At 40.8% G+C, this 20,932-nt stretch overlaps 1 long non-coding RNA gene across 10 annotated transcripts in view; it reads left to right on the forward strand.

The window, feature by feature from the left end:
- Nucleotides 1–115: 115 nt before the first annotated feature.
- The window catches only part of LOC126071289 (uncharacterized), a 195,115-nt gene continuing 174,298 nt past the window's right edge, over nt 116–20,932 (forward strand). For 4 of the 10 annotated variants that reach the window (XR_007516346.1, XR_007516347.1, XR_007516345.1 and 1 more), the window contains exons 1-2: nt 118–695; nt 17,521–17,897. This is a non-coding gene — a long non-coding RNA (uncharacterized LOC126071289). Of the gene's footprint in view, nt 696–17,520; nt 17,898–20,932 lie in introns of all 10 variants that reach the window. The other 6 variants (XR_007516363.1, XR_007516348.1, XR_007516337.1 and 3 more) reach the window with 3 other exon arrangements.

Consider the following 20,932-nt stretch of genomic DNA (forward strand, 5'->3'; position numbering starts at 1 on the left):
GGGCGGGGGGTTGGGCGGGGGCCCGGGCGGGGGGTTGGGCGGGGGCCCGGGCCGGGGGTGCGACCGCTGGGGGCTGGACTCAGGAGTCCTAGGGGGCGCGGTGGGGCTGGGGGCCGCTGGAGAGGAGCCGGGGCGCGAGAGGCCGAGGCGCCTCGTAGCGCGGGACTCGTCAGTACGTTGCGGCGGGGGAAAGGGCGCGCCTTGGAGACGTAGGTCCACCCCGGCCGGCCTGGACCAAGGTCGCGGAGGTGGCGGCACGGACTGGCCCCCCACCCAAGCGGCGCGTGTCAGTCTGGCTCTGGCGGGAACCTCCTTACAGAGGGCGAGCGGCCAGTGCTGGGCGGACTGACACTGAGTTAGAGAGGGGAGGTGCGGTCAGAGTCGGCGGTGAGGCAAAACCGGTTATTCATGCCAGGAGGTGAAAGCTTTAACGCCCCCTAGGACACTCGGCAATCGGAAGTGGCCCCTGGAATATTGTATAATTATCTTTTGGTGTTCGTACCCATTCCATGGATGTTTTTGAGTTTTCGAAAAGCAGTTACGAAGCGTTTTCTCTGGGGACGAGGCTGTTACCTCGTCCAGTTCCTGCAAATTTCTGAAATCGTCATCGTCAAACTAGTGCCTGAGGGCTAGTACAAGACCCTGAGTTCCCAGGACGTTCTGTTCCAACCGCTCCGTTGTCGCTTGATTCTGACGTAAGTCAAATACCTCTTTCTTTTTTTTAGTGTTCATTTTTTTTGTCTTTTATTATCAGTATCTTTATAAATCCGATCCTTGAACATCTGGGAGTAATACCAGCAAATTACATGCTGCAATGTGTATGTCGTAAGGTATACTAAAATAGTCATAAATGTGATTTGTTGTAACTGCAATACTTGGTAAATTGGGCACAGGGAAAAAGAAAAAAGCCCCAAACCCGTCGCAATTGAGTCCATTTCCTACTCATACTGACCCTATACCCTGTAGTACAGAATGAAACCCTACCGGGCCCTGCCCCATCCTCACAGTGCTTGCTATGTTTAAGCTCATTGTCGCAGCCACTGTGTCAATCCATGTCGATGGTCTTTCTCTTTTTCTCTGACCTTCTATTTTACCAAGCATGATGTCCTTCTCCAGGGACCGGTCCCTGCTGATAACATGTCCGAAGTACGTGGGACGAAGTCTCCCCACCCTCACTTCCAAAGAGTACTTTTTCCAAGATAGACTTGTTCATTCTTCTGGCAGTATATTCAGTATTCTTTGCCAACAACATAATTCAAAGGCATCAGTTCTTCAGCCTTCCTTATTCATTGTCCAGCTTTCGCATGCATATAAGGCGATTGAAAATATCATGGTTTGTATCAGGTGCAACTTAGTCCTCAAAGTGACATCTTTGCTTTTCAACACTTTAAAGAGGTCTTTTGCAGCACATTTGCCCAAGGCAACACAGTGTTCGATTTCTTGATTGCTGCTTGCATTGTGGATCCAAGTAAAATGAAATCTTAACAACTTCAATATTTTCTTCATTTATCAGGATGTTGCTTATTGGTCCATTGTGAGGATTTTTGTTTTCTTTATGTTGAGATGTAATCTGTGCTGAAGGCTGTGGTCTGTTTTGATCTTCATCAGTAAGTGCTGCAAGTCCTCTTCACTTTCGGCAAGTAAGGTTGTGCCATCTGTGTATCACAGGTTGTTGATGAGTCTTCCTTCAATCCTGATGCCATGTTCTTCTTCATAGAGTCCAGTTTTTCGGATTATTTGCTCACCATACAGATTGAATAAGCATGGCAAAGGGATACAACCCCGATACACACCTTTTCTGACTTTAAACCACACAATATCCCCTTACTCTGTTTGAATGGCTGCCTCTTGATCTAAGTACAGGTTCCTCAGCACAATTAAATGTTTTGAAGTTGCCATTCTTCACAATGGTATCCGTAATTTTTTATGATCCATACAGTCAAATGCCTTTGCATAGTCAATAAAACACAGACAAACATCTTTCTCATATTCTCTGCTTTCAACCAAGATCCATCTGACACCAGCAATGATATCCCTGGTTCCAGGTCCTCTTCTGAATCCGGCTTGAATTTCTGGCAGCTACCTATCAATGCACTGCTGCAACCATTTTTGAATGATCTTCAGCAAAATTTTACTTGCGTGTGGCATTAATGATATTGTTTGATAAACTTCCACATTGAGTACAAATATGGATCTCTTCCAGTCTGTTCACCAGGTAGCTGTCTTCCAAATTTCTTGGCATAGACAAGTAGCACTTCCAATGTTGCATCCGTTTGCTGAAGCGTCTAAATTTGTATTCCATCAATTCCTGGAGCCTTGTTTTTCACCAGTGCCTTCAGTGCAGCTTGGACTTCTTCCTTCAATACCATCGGTTCCTGATCATATTCTACCTCTTGACGTGGTTGAACACTGACCAATTCTTTTTAATATGGTGACTCTGTGTATTCCATCCACCTTCTTTTGATGTTTCCTGTGTTGTTCAATATTTTGCCCTTAGAATCTTTCAAAACTGCAACCCAAGGCTTGAATCTTTTCTTCAGTTCTTTCAGCTTGAGAAATGCCAAGTGTGTTCTTCCCTTTTGGTTTTCTAACTTCAGGTCTTTGCACATTTCTTTATTTTACTTTGTTTTCTCGAGTTGCCCTTTGAAATCTTTTGTTCAGCTCTTTTACTTCATCATTTCTTCCATTTGCTTTAACTACATTCAAGAGCAAGTTTCAGAGTCTCTTCTGGCATCCATTTTGGTCTTTTCTTTCCTGTCTTTTTAATGACCCTTTGCTTTTTTTTTTTTTAATTAAAATAAAAATTTTTTTGTTGTGCTTTAAGTGAAAGTTTACAAATCAAGTCAGTCTCTCATACAAAAATTTATATATACCTTGCTATATACTCCTAGTTGCTCTCCCCCTAGTGAGACAGCCCACTCCGTCACTCCACCCTGTATTCCCTGTGTCCATTCAGCCAGCTTCTGTCCCCTCTGCCTTCTCATCTCCCCTCCAGACAGGAGCTGCCCACATAGTCTTGTGTCTACTTGAGCCAAGAAGCTCATTCCTCACCAGTATCATTTTCTATCTTACACTCCAGTCCAATCGCTGTCTGAAGAGCTGGCTTTGGGAATGGTTCCTGTCTTGGGCTAACAGAAGGTCTGGGGACCATGACCTCCAGGGTCCTTCTAGTCTTAGTCAGACCATTAACTCTGGTCTTTTTACGAGAATCCTGCTCCATCAGGGATTCTCTGCTGTGTTCCCTGTTAGGGCAGTCATTGGTTATAGCCGGGCACCATCTAGTTCTTGTGGTCTCGGGCTAATGTAGTCTCTGATTTATGTGGCCCTTTCTGTGTCTTGGGCTCATAATTACCTTGAGTCTTTGTTGTTCTTCATTCTCCTTTGCTCCAAGTGGGTTGAGACCAATTGATGGCTGCTTGCTAGTGTTTAAGACCCCAGACGCCACTCATGAAAGTGGGATGCAGAATGTTTTCTTAATAGATTTTATTAGGCCAATTAACCTAGATGTCCTCTGAAGCCACGGTCCCCAAACCCCTGCCCCTGCTACTCTGGCCTTTGAAGTGTTCGGTTTGTTTAGGACACTTCTTTACTTTTGGTTTAGTTCATTTGTCCTGACCTCTCCTGTACTGTGTATTGTCTTTTCCTTCACCTAAAATAGTTCTTGTTTTTTTTTTTTTTACTATCTAATTAGTGAAGACCCCTCTCCCTCACTCCCTCCCCACTCTCATAACCATCAAAGAATATTTTCTTCTCTGTTTAAACTATTTCTTGAGTTCTTGTAATAGTGGTTTCATTCGATATTTGTCCTTTTGTGATTGACTTATTTCACTCAGCATAATACTCTCCAAATTCATCCATGTTATGAGATGCTTCACGGATTCATCGTTGTTTTTTACCGTGTAATACTCCATTGTGTGTATGTACCAGTTTATCCATTCATCTGCTGATGGGCACCTAGGTTGTTTCCATCTTTTTGCTATTGTGAACAATGCTGCAATGAACATAGGTATGCATATTCTATTTGTGTGATGGCTCTTATTTCTCTAGGATATGTTCCTAGGAGTGGAATTGCTGGATCACATTTATTTCTATTTCTAGCTTCCTAAGGAAGCGCCATATTATTTTCCAAAATGGTTGTCTCATTTTGCATTCCCATGAGCAGTGCATAAGAGTTCCAGTCTCCCCGCAGCCTCTTCAAAATTTGTTATTTCCTGTTTTTTTGATTCGTGCCAGTAATGCTGGTGTGAGATTCTATCTTATTGTGGTTTTAATTTGCACTTCTCTATTTTTTTTTTAATGGCTAGTGGGATACCCTGGTGGCGTAGTGGTTAAGTGCTACGGCTGCTAACCAAAGGGTCAGCAGTTCGAATCTGCCAGGCGCTCTTTGGAAACTCTATAAGGCAGTTCTACTCTGTCCTATAGGGTCACTATGAGTCGGAATCGACTCGACGGCACTGGGTTTGGTTTGGTTGAATGGCTAGTGATCACGAGCATTTCCTCATGTGTCTGTTGGCCTCTTGAATGTCTTTGATGAAGTGTCTGTTCGTTTCCTTTGCCCATTTTTTAATTGGATTTTTGTCTTTTTATTGTAGAGGGGTTGGATTTTCTTGTAGATTTTAGACATCAGAACTTTGTCTGGTATGTAATAGCCAATTTTTTTTTTTTTTCCCAGCCTATAGGTTCTCTTTTTATTCTTTCGGTGAAATTTTGATGAGCGTAAGTGTGTTAGTCCTCTAGTGCTGCTATAACAGAAATTCCACAAGTGGGTGGCTTTAACAAAGAGAAGATTATTTTCTCACAGTAAAGTAGGCTAAAAGTCTAAATTCAGGGTGTCCACTCCAGGGGAAGGTTTTCTTTCTCTGTCAGCCTTCTCATCAATCTTCCCCCAAACTAGAAGCTTCTCTGCGCAGGGACCCCGAGTCCAAAGGACGCGCTCTCCTCCCGATGCTGCTTTCTTGGTGGTATGAGGTCCCCCTGTCTCTCTGCTTCCTTCTGTCATTTATATCTCAAGAGATTGCCTCAAGACACAATCCAATCCTGTAGGTTGAGTCCTGCCTCACTAACACAACTGCTGCTCATCTTCCCTCATTAACATCATAGAGGCAGGTTTTACAACATAAAGGAAAACCACACAATACTGGGAATCACGGCCCAGCCCAAATGATACACACATTTTTGGAGAGACATAATTCAATCCATGACAATAAGTTTAATTTTTAGAAGATCCCAGTTATCTAGCTTATCTTTTGGAGTTTGTGTGTTGTTGGTTATGATTTTTATCCTGTTAATGCTGTGTATTAGGGCCTCTAGTGTTGATTATATATATATTTTTTCTATGAACTTTATAGTTTTTGGCTTTATATTTAGATCTTTGGTCCATTTTGAATTAGTTTTTGTATATGGTGTGAGGTATGGGTCCTGTTTCATTTTTTTGCAGATGGACATTCAGTTTTGCCAGTACCATTTGTTAAAAAAGACTGTCTTTTTCCCATTTGATGGCCTTTGGTCCCTTGTTGAAGATCAAGTGACCGTAGGTGGATGGATTTACATCTGGGTTCTCAATTCTGTTCCATTGGTCAAAGTATATGTCATTGTACCACTACCATGCTATTTTGACTACTGTAGCTATGTAGTACGATTTGAGGTCAGGTAGTGGGAGGCCTCTTACTTTATTCTTCTTCAATAATGCTTTACTTATTTGGGACTTCATCCATTTCCATATAAAATTAATGGTTAGTTTTTCTTTCTTTTTAAAGAATGTTGTTGGTATTTGGATTGGGATTGCATTGTATCTGTAAATCGCTTTGTGGAGAATTGTCATTTTCACAGTGTTGAGTCTACCTATCTGTGAGCATGGTGTGTGTTTCCATTTATGTAGATCTCTTTTGGTTTCTTGCAGTAGTGTTTTATAGTTTTCTTTGTATAGGTCTTTTACATCCCTGGTTTGATTTATTCCTAAGTATTTTCTTTTTTTTTTAGGGGTTATTATTAATGGTATTGTTTTCCTGATTTCTTTTTCATCGTTCACTTTATTGATGTGTAGGAATTCAACAGATTTTTGTATGTTTATCCTGTATCGTGCAACTCTGTTGAATTTTTCTATTAGTTCGAGTAGTTTTCTCTTGGAGTCTTTTGGGTTTTCTATGTATAGCATCATATCATCCACAAATAGGGACAGGTTAACTTCTTCACTACCAATTTGGATGCGCTTTATTTCTTTTTCTTGCCTTATTGCTCTAGCTAGGACTTCAAGCACAATATTAAATAGGAGTGGGGATAAAGGGCATCCTTGTCTAGTTCATATTCTCAATGGGAATGTTTTCAGCGTCTCTCCATTAGCTGTTGGTTTTGCATAAAAAATAGATGCCTTTTATTATGTTGAGAAATTTCCCTTCTATACCTATTTTATTGAGGTTTTTTTTTTTATCAGGAATGGGTGTTGGACTTTGTCAGAGGCCTTTTCTGCATCAATTGAGATGATCATGTGATTCTTTTCTTTCCTTTTATTTATGTGGTGGATTGCACTGATTGATTTTCTAATATTGAACCATCCATGCATACCTGGTATGAATTCTACTTGGTCATGGTGTATTATTTTTTTTTTTTTCAGTCTGTCACATATAAGTTTATATACACCTTACTCCATACTCCCACGTACTCTCCCCCTAATGAGTCAGCCCTTCCAGTCTCTCCTTTCGTGACAATTTTGCCAGCTTCCAACCCTCTCCACCCTCCCATCCCCCCTCCAGACAGGAGATGCCAACACAGTCTCAAGTGTCCACCTGATACAAATAGCTCACTCTTCATCAGCATCTTCTACCCACTGTCTAGTCCCTTCCATGTCTGATGAGTTGTCTTTGGGAATGGTTCCTGTCCTGGGCCAACAGAAGGTTTGGGGACCATGACTGCCGGGATTCCTCTAGTCTCAGTCAGACCATTAAGTATGGTCTTTTTGTGAGAATCTGGGGTCTGCATCCCACTGATCTTCTGCTCCCTTAGGGGTTCTCTGTTGTGCTCCCTGTCAGGGCAGTCATCGATTGTGGCCAGGCACCAACTAGTTCTTCTGGTCTCAGGATGATGTAAGTCTCTGGTTCATGTGGCCCTTTCTGTCTCTTGGGCTCATAGTTATCGTGTGACCTTGGTGTTCTTCATTCTCCTTTGATCCAGGTGGGTTGAGACCAATTGATGCATCTTAGATGGCCGCTTGTTAGCATTTAAGACCCCATACGCCACATTTCGAAGTGGGATGCAGAATGTTTTCATAATAGAATTATTTTGCCAATTGACTTAGAAGTCCCCTTAAACCATGGTCCCCAAACCCCCGCCCTTGCTCTGCTGACCTTTGAAGCATTCATTTTATCCCGGAAACTTCTTTGCTTTTGGTCTAGTCCAGTTGAGCTGACCTTCCATGTATTGAGTATTGTCCTTCCCTTCACGTAAAGTAGTTCCTATCTACTAACTAATCAGTAAAAAACCCTCTCCCACCCTCCCTCCCTCCCCCCTCATAACCACAAAAGTATGTGTTCTTCTCAGTTTATACTGTTTCTCGAGATCTTATAATAGTGGCCTTATACAATATTTGTCCTTTTGCCTCTGACTAATTTCACTCAGCATAATGCCTTCCAGGTTCCTCCATGTTATGAAATGCTTCACAGATTCGTCACTGTTCTTTATTGATGCGTAGTATTCCATTGTGTGAATATACCACAATTTATTTAACCATTCATTCATTGATGGACACCTTGATTGCTTCCAGCTTTTTGCTATTGTAAACAGAGCTACAATAAACATGGGTGTGCATATATCTGTTTGTGTGAAGGCTCTTATTTCTCTAGGGTATATTCCGAGGAGTGGGATTTCTGGGTTGTGTGGTAGTTCTATTTCTAACTGTTTAAGATAACGCCAGATAGATTTCCAAAGTGGATGTACCATTTTACATTCCCACCAGCAGTGTATAAGAGTTCCAGTCTCTCCGCAGCGTCTCCAGCATTTATTATTTTGTGTTTTTCGGATTAATGCCAGCCTTGTTGGAGTGAGATGGAATCTCATCGTAGTTTTAATTTGCATTTCTCTCATGGCTAATGATCGAGAGCATTTTCTCAAGTATCTGTTAGCTGCCTGAATATCTTCTTTAGTGAAGTGTGTGTTCATATCCTTTGCCCACTTCTTGATTGGGTTGTTTGTCTTTTTGTGGTTGAGTTTTGACAGAATCGTATAGATTGTAGAGATCAGGCGCTGGCTGGAGATATCATAGCTGAAAATTCTTTCCCAGTCTGTAGGTGGTCTTTTTACTCTTTTGGTGAAGTCTTTAGATGAGCATAGGTGTTTGATTTTTAGGAGTTCCCAGTTATCTGATTTCTCTTCGTCATTTTTGGTAATGTTTTGTATTCTGTTTATGCCTTGTATTAGGGCTTCTAAGGTTGTCCCTATTTTTTCTTCCATGATCTTTATCGTTTTAGTCTTTATGTTTAGGTCTTTGATCCAGTTGGAGTTAGTTTTTGTGCATGGTGTGAGGTATGGGTCCTGTTTCATTTTTTTGCAAATGGATATCCAGTTATGCCAGCACCATTTGTTAAAAAGACTATCTTTTCCCCAGTTAACTGACAATGGTCCTTTGTCAAATATCAGCTGCTCATATGTGGATGGTTTTATATCTGGGTTCTCAATTCTGTTCCATTGGTCTATGTGCCTGTTGTTGTACCAGTACCAGGCTGTTTTGACTAGTGTGGCTGTATAATATGTTCTGAAATCAGGTAGAGTGAGGCCTCCCACTTTCTTCTTCTTTTTCAGTAATGCTTTACTTATCCGAGGCTTCTTTCCCTTCCATATGAAGTTCGTGATTTGTTTCTTCATCACATTAAAAAATGACATTGGAATTTGGATCGGAAGTGCATTCTATGTATAGATGGCTTTTGGTAGAACAGACATTTTTACTATGTTAAGTCTTCCTATCCATGAGCAAGGTATGTTTTTCCACTTGAGTAGGTCCTTTTTAGTTTCTTGTAGTAGTACTTTGTAATTTTCTTTGTATAGGTCTTTTGCATCTTTGGTAAGATTTATTCCTAAGTATTTTATCTTCTTGGGGGCTACTGTGAATGGTATTGATTTGGTTATTTCCTCTTCGATGTTCTTTTTGTTGATATAGAGGAATCCGAGTGATTTTTGTATGTTTATCTTATAACCTGAGACTCTGCCAAACTCTTCTATTAGTTTCAGTAGTTTTCTGGAGGATTCCTCAGGGTTTTCTGTGTATAAGATCATGGCATCTGCAAATAGAGATAATTTTACTTCTTCCTTGCCAATCCGGATGCCGTTTATTTCTTTGTCTAGCCTAATCGCTCTGGCTAGGAACTCTAGCACAATGTTGAATAAGAGCGGTGATAAAGGGCAGCCTTGTCGGGTTCCCGTTCTTAAGAGAAATGCTTTCAGGCTCTCTCCATGTATAGTGATCTTGGCTGTTGGCTTTGTTTGTATAGATGCCTTTTATTATGTTGAGGAATTTTCCTTTAATTCCTATTTTGCTGAGAGTTTTTATCATGAATGGGTGTTGGCCTTTGTCAAATGCCTTTTCTGCATCAATTGATAAGATCATGTGGTTTTTGTCTTTTGTTTTATTTATATGGTGGATTACATTAATGGTTTTTCTAATATTATACCAGCCTTGCATAAATACCTGGTATAAATCCCACTTGGTCGTGGTGAATTATTTTTTTGATATGTTGTTGAATTCTATTGGCTAGAATTTTGTTGAGGATTTTTGCATCTATGTTCATGAGGGATATAGGTGTGTAATTTTCTTTTTTTGTGATGTCTTTACCTGGTTTTGGTATCAGGGAAATGGTGGCTTCGTAGAATGAGTTAGGTAGTATTCCGTCATTTTCTGTGCTTTGAAATAGCTTTAGTAGTAGTGGTGTTAACTCTTCTCTGAAAGTTTGGTAGAACTCTGCAGTAAAGCCATCCGGGCCAGGGCTTTTTTTTGTTGGGAGTTTTTTGATTACCATTTCAGTCTCTTTTTTTGTTATGGGTCTATCTAGTTGTTCTAGTTATGATTGTGTTAGTTTACGTAGGTAGTGATTTTCCAGGAATTCATCCATTTCTTTTAGGTTTGCAAATTTGGTAGAGTACAACTTTTCATAATAATATGATATGATTCTTTTAATTTCAGTTGGGTCTGTTGTGATGTGGCCCATCTCGTTTCTTATTTGGGTTATTTGTTTCCTTTCCTGTATTTCTTTAGTCAGTCTGGCCAATGGTTTTATCAATTTTGTTAATTTTTTTAAAGAACCAGCTTTTGGCTTTGTTAATTCTTTCAATTATTTTTCTGTTCTCTAATTCATTTAGTTCAGCTCTAATTTTTATTGTCTGTTTTCTTCTGGTGCCTGATGGATTCTTTTGTTGCTCACTTTCTATTTGTTCAAGTTGTAGGGACAGTTCTCTGATTTTGGCTCTTTCTTCTTTTTGTATGTGTGCATTTATCGATATAAATTGGCCTCTGAGCACTGCTTTTGCTGTGTCCCAGAGGTTTTGATAGGAAGTATTTTCATTCTCGTTGCATTCTATGAATTTCTTTATTCCCTCGTTAATGTCTTCTATAACCCAGTCTTTTTTCAGGAGGGTATTGTTCAGTTTCCAAGTATTTGATTTCTTTTCCGTAATTTTTCTGTTATTGATTTCCACTTTTATGGCCTTGTGGTCTGAGACGATGCTTTGTAATATTTCGATGTTTTGGATTGTGCAAAGGTTTGTTTTATGACCTAATATGTGTCTATTCTGGAGAATGTTCCATGTGCGCGACGAAAAAAAAGTATACTTTGCAGCAGTTGGGTGGAGAGTTCTGTATAAGTTAATGAGGTCAAGTTGGTTGATTGTAGCGGTTAGGTCTTCCGTGTCTCTATTGAGCTTCTTACTGGATGTCCTGTCCTTCTCCGAAAGTGGTGTGTTGAAGTCTCCTACTATAATCGTGGAGGTGTCTATCTCACTTTTCAGTTCTGTTAAAATTTGTTTTATGTATCTTACAGCCCTGTCATTGGGTGCATAAATATTTAATATGGTTATATCTTCCTGGTCAATTGTCCCTTTTATCATTATGTAGTGTCTTTCTTTACCCTTTGTGGTGGATTTAAGTTTAAAGTCTATTTTGTCAGAAATTAATATTGCTACTCCTCTTCTTTTTTGCTTATTGTTTGCTTGATATATTTTTTTCCATGCTTTGAGTTTTAGTTTGTGTCTCTAAGTCTAAGGTGTGTCTCTTGTAGGCAGCATATAGACGGATCATGTTTCTTTATCCAGTCTGAGACTCTCTGTCTCTTTATTGGTGCATTTAGTCCATTTACATTCAGCGTAATTGTAGATAAGTATGTGTTTAGTGCTGTCATTTTGATGCCTTTTTCTGTGTGTTGTTGACAATTTCATTTTTCCACTTACTTTTTTTTGCGGAGATGTTTTTGTTTGTAAATTGTGTGTTCCTCATTTTCATAGTATTTGACTTTATTTTTGCTGAGTTGTTACATTTTTCTTGGTTTTTATTTTGAATTATGGAGTTGTTATACCTCTTTGTGGTTACCTTAATATTTACCCCTATTTTTCTAAGTAAAAACCTAACTTGTATTGCCCTATATCGCCTTGTATCCCTCTGCGTATGGCAGTTCTATGCCACCTGTATTTAGTCCCTCTTTTTGATTATTGTGATCTTTTACATATTGACTTCAATGATTCTGTTTTGAGCTTTTTTTTTTTTTTTAAATTAATCTTAATTTGTTTTTGTGATTTCCCTATTTTAGTTGATATCAGGGTGTTCTGTTCTGTGACCTTGTGTTGTGCTGGTATCTGATATTATTGGTTTTCTGACCAATTTCCTTTAATATTTCTTGTAGCTTTGGTTTGGTTTTTGCAAATTCTCTAAACTTGTGTTTATCTGTAAATATCTTAATTTCGCCTTCATATTTCAGAGAGAGTTTTGCTGGATATATGATCCTTGGCTGGCAGTTTTTCTCCTTCAGTGCTGTATATATGGCATCCCATTGCCTTTTTGCCTGCATGGTTTCTGCTGAGTAGACTGAACTTATTCTTATTGATTCTCCCTTGAAGGAGACCTTTCTTTTATCCCTGGCTGCTTTTAAAATTTTCTCTTTGTCTTTGGTTTTGGCAAGTTTGATTATAATATGTTTTGGTGTTTTTCTTTTTGGATCAGTCTTAAATGGGGTTCGATGAGCATCTTGGATAGATATCCTTTCGCCTTTCATGATGTCAGGGAATTTTTCTGCCAGCAGATCTTCAGCTATTCTCTCTGTATTTTCTGTTATCCCTCCCTGTTCTGGGACTCCAATCACCCGCAAGTTATCCTTCTTGATAGAGTCCCACATGATTCTTAGGGTTTCTTCATTTTTTTAAATTCTTTTATCTGATTTTTTTTTCAGGTATATTGGTGTTAATTCCCTGGTCCTCCAGATTTCCCAGTCTGCATTCTAATTGCTCGAGTCTGCTCCTCTGACTTCCTATTGCATTGTCTAATTCTGTAATTTTATTGTTAATCTTTTGGATTTCTGAATGCTGTCTCTCTATGGATTCTTGCAACTTATTAATTTTTCCACTATGTTCTTGAATAATCTTTTTTAGTTCTTCAACTGCTTTATCAGTGTGTTCCTTGGCTTTTTCTGTAGCTTGCCTTATTCCATTTCTGAGGTCATCCCTGATGTCTTGAAGCATTTTGTAAATTAGTTTTTTATATTCTGTATCTGATAATTCCAGGATTGTATCTTCATTTGGGAAAGATTTTGATTCTTTAGTTTGGGAGCTTGTAGAAGCTGTCATGGTCTGCTTCTTTATGTGGTTTGATATCGACTGCTGTCTCCGAGCCATCACTGAGACATTGTAGTGATTTATTCTATATTTGCTCACTGAGTCTTAACTTGTTTTGTTTTCTTTCAATACACGTAGATGGGCTACTAGATTGTGCTGTCTTGATTGTTGTAGCCCTTGACTCACTTATGACCTATTACCAGCTGGTTTGGGCTGTTGCCAGATATATATGCCTGAGTTTATTCATTATTCTTGAGTAGAATCTGATTTTGGATCATCAAGTGTGTGATGCACACTGTCACCTACCCACCTTGAGAAGTAGTGGTGATAGTTGTGTGCACCAGATTCTAGTAGCAGCTGGGGTTCACACTCCGGGGGGGGCAGGATGCAGACAGGCTTCCTCCAAGTGTCAGTGAGGTAGGTGTGTCTCTATTCCTAAAGCACCTTGGTGGGTGGGCTCTGCAGCTGTACCTTAGGCCCCCAATGCCAGTACCTCTACAGATTGGTGGGTGTCACCCTCCTTAGACCCCTAAGGCAGGAGGCTAGGTGGTCTGGGGGGAGCTTCAGCCCTCAGTTCCCTGTTGTGAGTCAGTGAGGGCTCTGTTGAATAAGCAGAGATATCAGACCTGGGAAACTTGTCTTTCCAGTAAATCCGCTAAAACAAATGCAGTCAGGTCCCTATCAGAAATACCTTTGCATTATAATAGCCACCTTGTTCCCTGTAGGGATGAAAGCCCGAGACTGTGGATCACATGTGCTTGGCTGGAGTTGGTTCTGTGTTTTTTGTCCAGTTAGGGAAGGATTTTTGGTCCCTGGGTTTTTTGTGCTTGCATCTCTCAGGCCGGAAGAATGGGTTAGGAAAAGACCAAAAAAAAAAAAAAAAAAGAACAAAAACCCGCGGAGCAGTTCTCCCTCTGGCTCAGGAAATTCCAATGTTAATGAAGCCGCCTGGGAAGGGGAGGGAAGGGTTCAGAAAAACAGGAGAGAGTAGCGCCCCGGAATATAGACAAAGTTACTTATCTTGCTTGGGATGACTGTTTTATCTGAGATTCCCGAGGGGCACGTCGCCTGTGCGTGCTGGCTGTGTAGAGATTGCCCCCGATGGTCAGGCCCGCGTCCCATGCTTGCGCTGTCTCAGAAACCACGGTTAGTTTCTCCCCTCCCAGTCCAAAGCCCAGCATCAAGGTTCCCCGGCTGGGACGCTGCACTCCCGGCTCCAAAAATAGTCGCTGCCTCCTGGTGACTTCTCTTCTTGTCAGCCGCGTTGCTGTGCCACCTGTGTGCACTGGCTGGGCTTCCCCCGAGGTCAGTTCAGGGGGCTGGGGCTGCACCCCGTATTTGCACCGTCAGAGGATGTCGTGCTCAGCTCCCCTGTGCCCAGTCCAAAGCCTGGCACCAAGGCTTCCTGACTGGGACGCTGGCTCCAGGCTCTGAAAACAGTCGCTGCCTCCCCTTAGTTGTTTGTTCTCGGTCTCTGTCACTCAGGTCAACTCTTTAAATCTGTGTTTGTTAGTTAGGGTTCGTAGATTGTCATGTATGTGATCGATTCACTTGTTTTTCCGAGTCTTTGTTGCAAGAGGGTTCTGAGGTAGCATCTACCTAGTCAGCCATCTTGGCCCCCCTCCTCCATGGTGTATTATTTTTTTGATGTGATGCTGAATTCTCTTGGCTAGAATTTTGTTGAGAATTTTTGCATCTGTATGCATAAGAGATATTGGTCTGTAATTTTCTTTTTTGTGGTGCCTTCACCTGGTTTTGATATCAGGGTTATCCTGGCTTCATAGAATAAATTCAGAAGTATCGCTTCCTCTTCTGTGTTCTGAAATAGTTTGAGTAGTACTGGCATAAGTTGTTCCGTGAATGTTTGGTACAATTCTTCAGTGAAGCCATCTGAGCTGGGGTTTTTTTTTTGGAGGTGGGGAGTTTTTTTTCCTTTTTTTAAATTTTTATTGTGCTTTAAGTGAAAGTTTATGAATCAAGTCAATCTTTCATGTAAAAATTTTTATACATCTTGCTGTATACTCCTATCCTCCCCCTAATGAGACAGCACGCTCCTTCTCTCCACCTTCTATTTCCGTGTCTATTCAGCCACCCTCTATCCGTTTCTGGCTTCTCATCTCCCCTCCAGGTGGGAGTTTTTAAAGTTACCTTCTCAATCTCTTCTCTTGTTATAGGTCTGTTCAGATTTTCAACATCATTTCGTGTTAGTTTGGGTAGGTAGTGTGTTTCTAGAAATTTGTCCATTTCCTCTAGGTTTTCCAATTTGTTAGAGTACAGTTTTTCATAATACTTTGTTGTGATCCTTTTTATTTTAGCTGGGTCTGTTGTAATGTCCCCCATTTCAGTTCTTATTTGGGTTATTTGTGTCCTTTCCTGTTTTCCATTTGTCAGTTTGGACGGTGGTTTGTTGATTTTGTTGATTCTTTCAAAGAACCAACTTTTGGTTTTGTTGATTCTTTCTGTTGTTTTTCTATTCTCTGTTTCATTTATTTTTGCTCTGATCTTTATTATTTCCTTTCTTCTGGTGGTTGTGTGCTTCTTTTGTTGTTCTCTTTCTGTCTGTCTGAGTTGCATAGCTAATGTTTTGATTTTGTCACTTTCTTCTTTTTTGATGTGTGCATCTATTGGTATAAATTGACCTCTGAGGACAGCCTTTGCTGTGTTCCAAAGGTTTTGGTATGATGCGCTTTCATTCTCATTTGATTCTAAGAATTTTTTGATTTTGTCTCTGATTTCTTCTTTTACCTAGAGGTTTTTAAGCAGGTTGTTATTCAGTTTCCATGTAATTGATTTTTTTCCATTGCTCTTCCTGTTGTTAATGTCTACCTTGATGTGGCCACAGAAGATACTTCGTGTTATCTGAATTTTGTAAGATTTTGTTGAAGGTTGCTCTGTGGCCTAAGATGTGGTCTATTCTGGAGAACGTTCTATGTGCATTGGAAAAGAATGTGTACTTCGCAGCTGTTGGGTGGGGTGTTCTACATATATCTATGAGGTCAAGTTGGCTGATTGTGTCTTTGTTGAGTTTCTTTCTAGATGTTCTGTCCTTTACTAAAAGTGGTGCGTTGAAGTCTCCTACTATTATTATGGAACTGTCGATTTGTCTTTTCAGTGCTGTTAGAGTTTGTTTTATGTATTTTGGAGCCCTGTCATTGGGTGCATAGATGTTTATTAAGGCTATGTCTTCATGATGGATTGTCCCTTTAATCACTATATAGTGCCCTTCTTTGTCTTTTATGGTGGATTTTGTTTTAAAGCCCATTTAATCTGGTATTACTATTGCTACTGCTGCTATTTTTTGGTAGCTGTTTGCTTATTTTTTTTCCACCCTTTGATTTTTAATAAATTTATGTTTTTGTTTCTAAGGTGTGCCTCTTGTGGACAGTGTATTGATAGATCCTGTTTTTTAAATCTATTCTGTCACTATCTCTTTTTAGGTGCATTTAGGCCATTTTACATTCAGTGTAATTATTGATAGGCGGGAGTTTATTGCTGTCATTTTTTTGTTTTTGTTTTTTGTGGTGCTGACGTTTTGATTGTTCCTCTTACCTTCCTGTGCTGAATTCCTTTTTTTGTGGATTTGTTTTGTTTTTGTAGATTTTGTTTTTATTCAAACTTTATGTTTTCCTTCTTTATTTTGATGAGTAGGTTTATTAACTTTCTCTGTGGTTACCTTGAAATTTACCCTGATTTTCCTAGGTTTGAACTAGTCTGTTATTACATGGTATATCACCTTACCTTCCTTTCCATTGGAAAGTTCTATACCTACACAGTTTATTCTATTTTATTGTTCTGATGTTGTTGTCACTTATAGATTAACCTCTCTGGTTCCCTGTTGTAATTCTTTTGATTTTGATAGTCCTTGAGAGTTCATTTCCTCGGTTGGTATCTGGCTGCAGCAATCCTGTATCCTAGCTTCAAGATGTGGTCTGATGTTGTTTGTTCTCAGACTGAAGAGCTCCCTTTAATAATTCTTGGAGGTTTGGTTTGGTTTTTACGTATTGCCTTAATTTCTGTTTATCTTGAAATGTCCTAATTTCACCATCATATTTGAATGAGAGTTTTGCAGGATATATTATTCTTCGTTGCCAATTTTTTCCTTTCATGGTTTTATATATATCATCCCATCACCTTCTTGCCTGCATGGTTTCTGCCGAATAATCAGAGCTTGGCCTTGTTTCTCCTCTGTATGTGACTGTCATGGGTTGAATGGTGTCCCTCCAAAAAATGTGTGAATAAATTTGGCTGGGCCATTATTCCCAGTATTGTGTGATTTTTGTGTATGTAGCGTATGTAGTAAATCCTACCTCTATGATGTTAATGAGGGAGGATGGGCAGCAGTTGAGTTAGTGAGGCAGGACTTAATCAACAAGATTGAATTGTGTCTTGAGGCAATCTCTTGAGATATGAAAGAAAGAAGTGAACAGAGAGACGGGGGACCTCAAACCACCAAGAAAGCAGTGCCAGGAGCAGAGCATCCTTTGGAGTCAGGAACCCTGCGTGAAGAAGCTCCTAGTATGGGGGAAGATTGATGAGAAGGGTGACAGAGAGAGAAAGCCTTCCCCTTGAGTTGACACCCTGAATTTGGGCTTTTAGCCTACTTTTACTGTGAGAAAATAAATTTCTCTTTGTTAAAGCCATCCACTTGTGGTATTTCTGTTATAGCAGTATTGGATAACTAAGATAGAATTTGATACTGACAGTGGAGTGGTTCTCTAACAGATACCTCAAATGTGGGAGCAGTTTTGAAACTGAATGGATAGAGGATTGGTGGCAGAAGACCAGCACAGCAGAGAAGTGGCAGCAGCAGAGAAGTGGCAACAGCAGAGAAGTGGCAGCAGCAGAACCAGGAGACCAACACCAGACAGCACTGGAGCCAACCCATGGAGTGAGAGAGCTGAGTGCCTGTGCGCAAGACGCTTCCTGGCAGAGTAGGGTGCCTCTAGGCAGCTATTGATGGTGCTACAGAGCTTTGGAACACCCTCTCTAGCAGGGCAGATGCAGGCTTGAGGCCCGAGGAGCTGAAAAGCTGAGAAACCAGGAAGCAAAAGCTGAAAAGACAAAGAACACAAGAAACCGAGCTGCCTCAGTCTCAAAAGGTATGGAAAAGGACCCCTGGGGTTTCAAAGGGTGGAGCCGTGGCCTTTTGTGTTTCTAAGGGTGGAGTTGCCAGTCAGATGGATGAGGAGAATGGTTCACCTAGAGCCAAGGGAGCAGAGTTACTGTCCCAGTGGGCCTGGAAGGTGGAGCTGAAGTCCAGGGCCGAGGGGGGCTTCCATTCAGAATCTGGAGATTGTGGCCAATACCTAGAAGCAGGAGAGCAGGGTTATTGTGTAAATTTTCTCAGAGAATAGAAGATTATTTTCAAAGCTTTGAGGGCTAATGTGATGTGTTCTGCTGACTAGCTTGGTGCCTGTCATCCCTTCTTTTCTTTCAGTTTCTCCCATTTGTAATAGAAATTTCTAGCTTGTAACTGTTCTCCCATTGTACCTTCGAAGCAGATAACTTGTATTCTAGATTTCACAGATGAAGAAGAAGTTTTGAATTTTGGAGTTGGAGTTAAGACTTTTGCTATGATCTGATAGGGTGAATATGTTTTGCATGTTGCAAGGATGTGATTTTTGGGGGACCTAAAGGTGAAATGTCATGGATTGAATTGTGTCCCCCCAAAAAAGTGTGAATCAGCTTAGCTGGGCCATGATTCCCAGTATTGTGTGATTTTCCTTTATTCTGTAAGTCCTGCCTCTGTGGTGTTAATGAGGGAGGATGGGTGGCAGTTGTGTTAGTGAGGCAGGACTCAGCCTGGAAGATTGGATTGTGTCTTGAGGCAATCTCTTGAGATATAAAAGATAGAGGGAAGCAGAGAGACAGGGGACCTCATACCACCAAGAAAGTAGCATCGGGAGGAGAGCGTGTCCTTTGGACTCGGGGTCCCTGCGCAGAGAAGCTTCGAGTCTGGGGGAAAATTGATGAGAAGGCTGACAGAGAGAGAGAGCCTTCCCCTGGAGTTGATGCCCTGACTTTTAGTCTACCGTGAGAAAATAAATTTCTCTCTTAAAGCCATCCACTTGTGGTATTTCTGTTATAGCAACACTAGATAACTAAGACAGTGACTTTTCATTTTTCTCGAGCTGCTCTCATGATTCTTCCTTTTTCTTTGGTTTTAGCAAGTGTGATTATGGTATGCTTTGGTGATTTTCTTCTGGGGTCTATCCTATCTAGAGTTCCTTGAGGTTCTCGGATGATCAGCTTTTAATTTTTAATATCAGGGAAGTTTTCTGTGAGCAATTCTTAAGTGATCCTCTTTGTGTTTTCCATTTTCTCCCCCGTTCTGGAATTCTGATCAATTGCACATTTTTCCTTTTGATTAAACCCACTACCCACTGCCATCGATTGTATCCCACATAATTCTCAAGGTTTCTTTATTTTTCTTCATTCTTTTTTCTGATTTTTCCTCAGAGTTATAGCTAAGTCTTTGTCTTCAACTTCACTGATCATGTCTTCCATTGTTTCAGACCCACTCTTCAGCCCTTCTGTGACACTGTCCATTTCTGAAGTCTTGTTGTTTATCTTTCGGATTTCTAGTTTTTGTATAATTTCTAGCAGTGAATTTATTTTGGCATTTTGTTCCTGTATTATTTTCCTGAATTCTTCCAATTTTTTGTCTGTATTTTCCATGAATTTGTCTGCCTTTTCAGTGAATTTATCTATTTTTTCCTCATTTTTGTCTGCTTTTTGCTTCAACTCTTGGATAGCTCTGATTATTAGAGATTTGAGTTACTTATCAGGTAGTGCTAGTACCATTTTTCTACTAGAAAGTCATCTGGTGTTTTATTTTGGATGCCTACTGGAACCATCCTGTCCTTTTTTATGTTTTGATATTGTCTGCTGTCTTCAGGACGTTCAGTAGTTATTTTCTTTGTTGATCGAAGATTTGTTTGTTTTGTCCTGCTTTTTTGGTTTATTCGGTTATGTCTGAGCAGGTGGGCTGTACATTCTTTGTTGTTTGCTTGTCTGTGGTCATGATACTTTTCACCTCCTTGTCCAATGAGCAGGGTCAGTTGTTCAGCTAAGGTACAGCAGGGCAGGTCCAGCTGAATGGATGGGGCTGGGATAAGTTGTTCGTGGCACATACTAGGGCCAACAGGGTGGACTGGGAATAAGTGCAGGGCAGGCTCTGGTAGGCAGTGCCTGTGTTGCTTGGGGGTGTGATATTCTGCACATGGTGCATATAGGTAGGTAGTAGGGGGAGGTTGTGATGTGTGGAGCTAAGATGGATGTGGGAGAGACGAGAGAGAGTAAACAGGAGCCAAAAACAAACCAACAAAAAAGTGCTAAGGGAGCTTGTCATTGGAGTGGAGTAATGAGAAGCTGAGATATGGAGAAAAAGAAAAGGGGGAAAAAAGAAAAAGGGAAAGGGAAAAAATAAATAACTAAAAATTAGAAAGAAAGAAAAGAAAAGAAAATCCTCCAGGGATCCCACCAGTGTGACTGCGAGACCAGGGAAGTGGCTCCCAGGCTGTGCAGTACAGCCTGGCTAGAAGGGGTGGAGATGTCACACAGCGCCAGGTATTCAGGAGGCAGGAAAAGAAGGTAAGTATAGAGAGACAAGAAACTGAGAAATGAAGAAAAACAAAAAGGAAAAAAGAAAAGAAATGTCCCCAGGGATTCCACCAGTGGTAGTGAAAACCATGGAAGTGGTTCCCAAGCCACACAGTGCAGCCCAGATAGAAAGGGCTCCCAAGCCTCGAAAAGAAAAAGGAAATAAACAAACAGAGCCAAAAAAAAAAAAAAAAAAAAGCCCCAGGGATCCCACCAGCATGGTGGTGGTCCAGGGAAGCTGTTCCCCAGTCAAGCGGCGCTTCACAGTCTTTCAAGCAAAGATGGCACATGGAGCCAGGTGTTCAAGAGAAAGGAGGGGGAGGTTGTGAGAGGCACGGAAGAAACTAAAAGAACCAGAAAAAAGCAACACCAGTAACAAACAAATGGCACTCTGGGAGCTGGCCAATGTGGGCAGGGCAAATCCAAGTGGCAAGGAGCAGAAGCCAGTGCCTCGTGGCTCTGACTGGTGGGAAGCAGAGGAGGCTGAGCAGCAGGTAGGAGAAGGACGGGGGGTGGTTTCTGGGTGGTCTGT

This window comes from Elephas maximus, chromosome 1 (genome assembly GCF_024166365.1).
Source record: "Elephas maximus indicus isolate mEleMax1 chromosome 1, mEleMax1 primary haplotype, whole genome shotgun sequence".
Lineage (NCBI taxonomy): Eukaryota > Metazoa > Chordata > Mammalia > Proboscidea > Elephantidae > Elephas > Elephas maximus.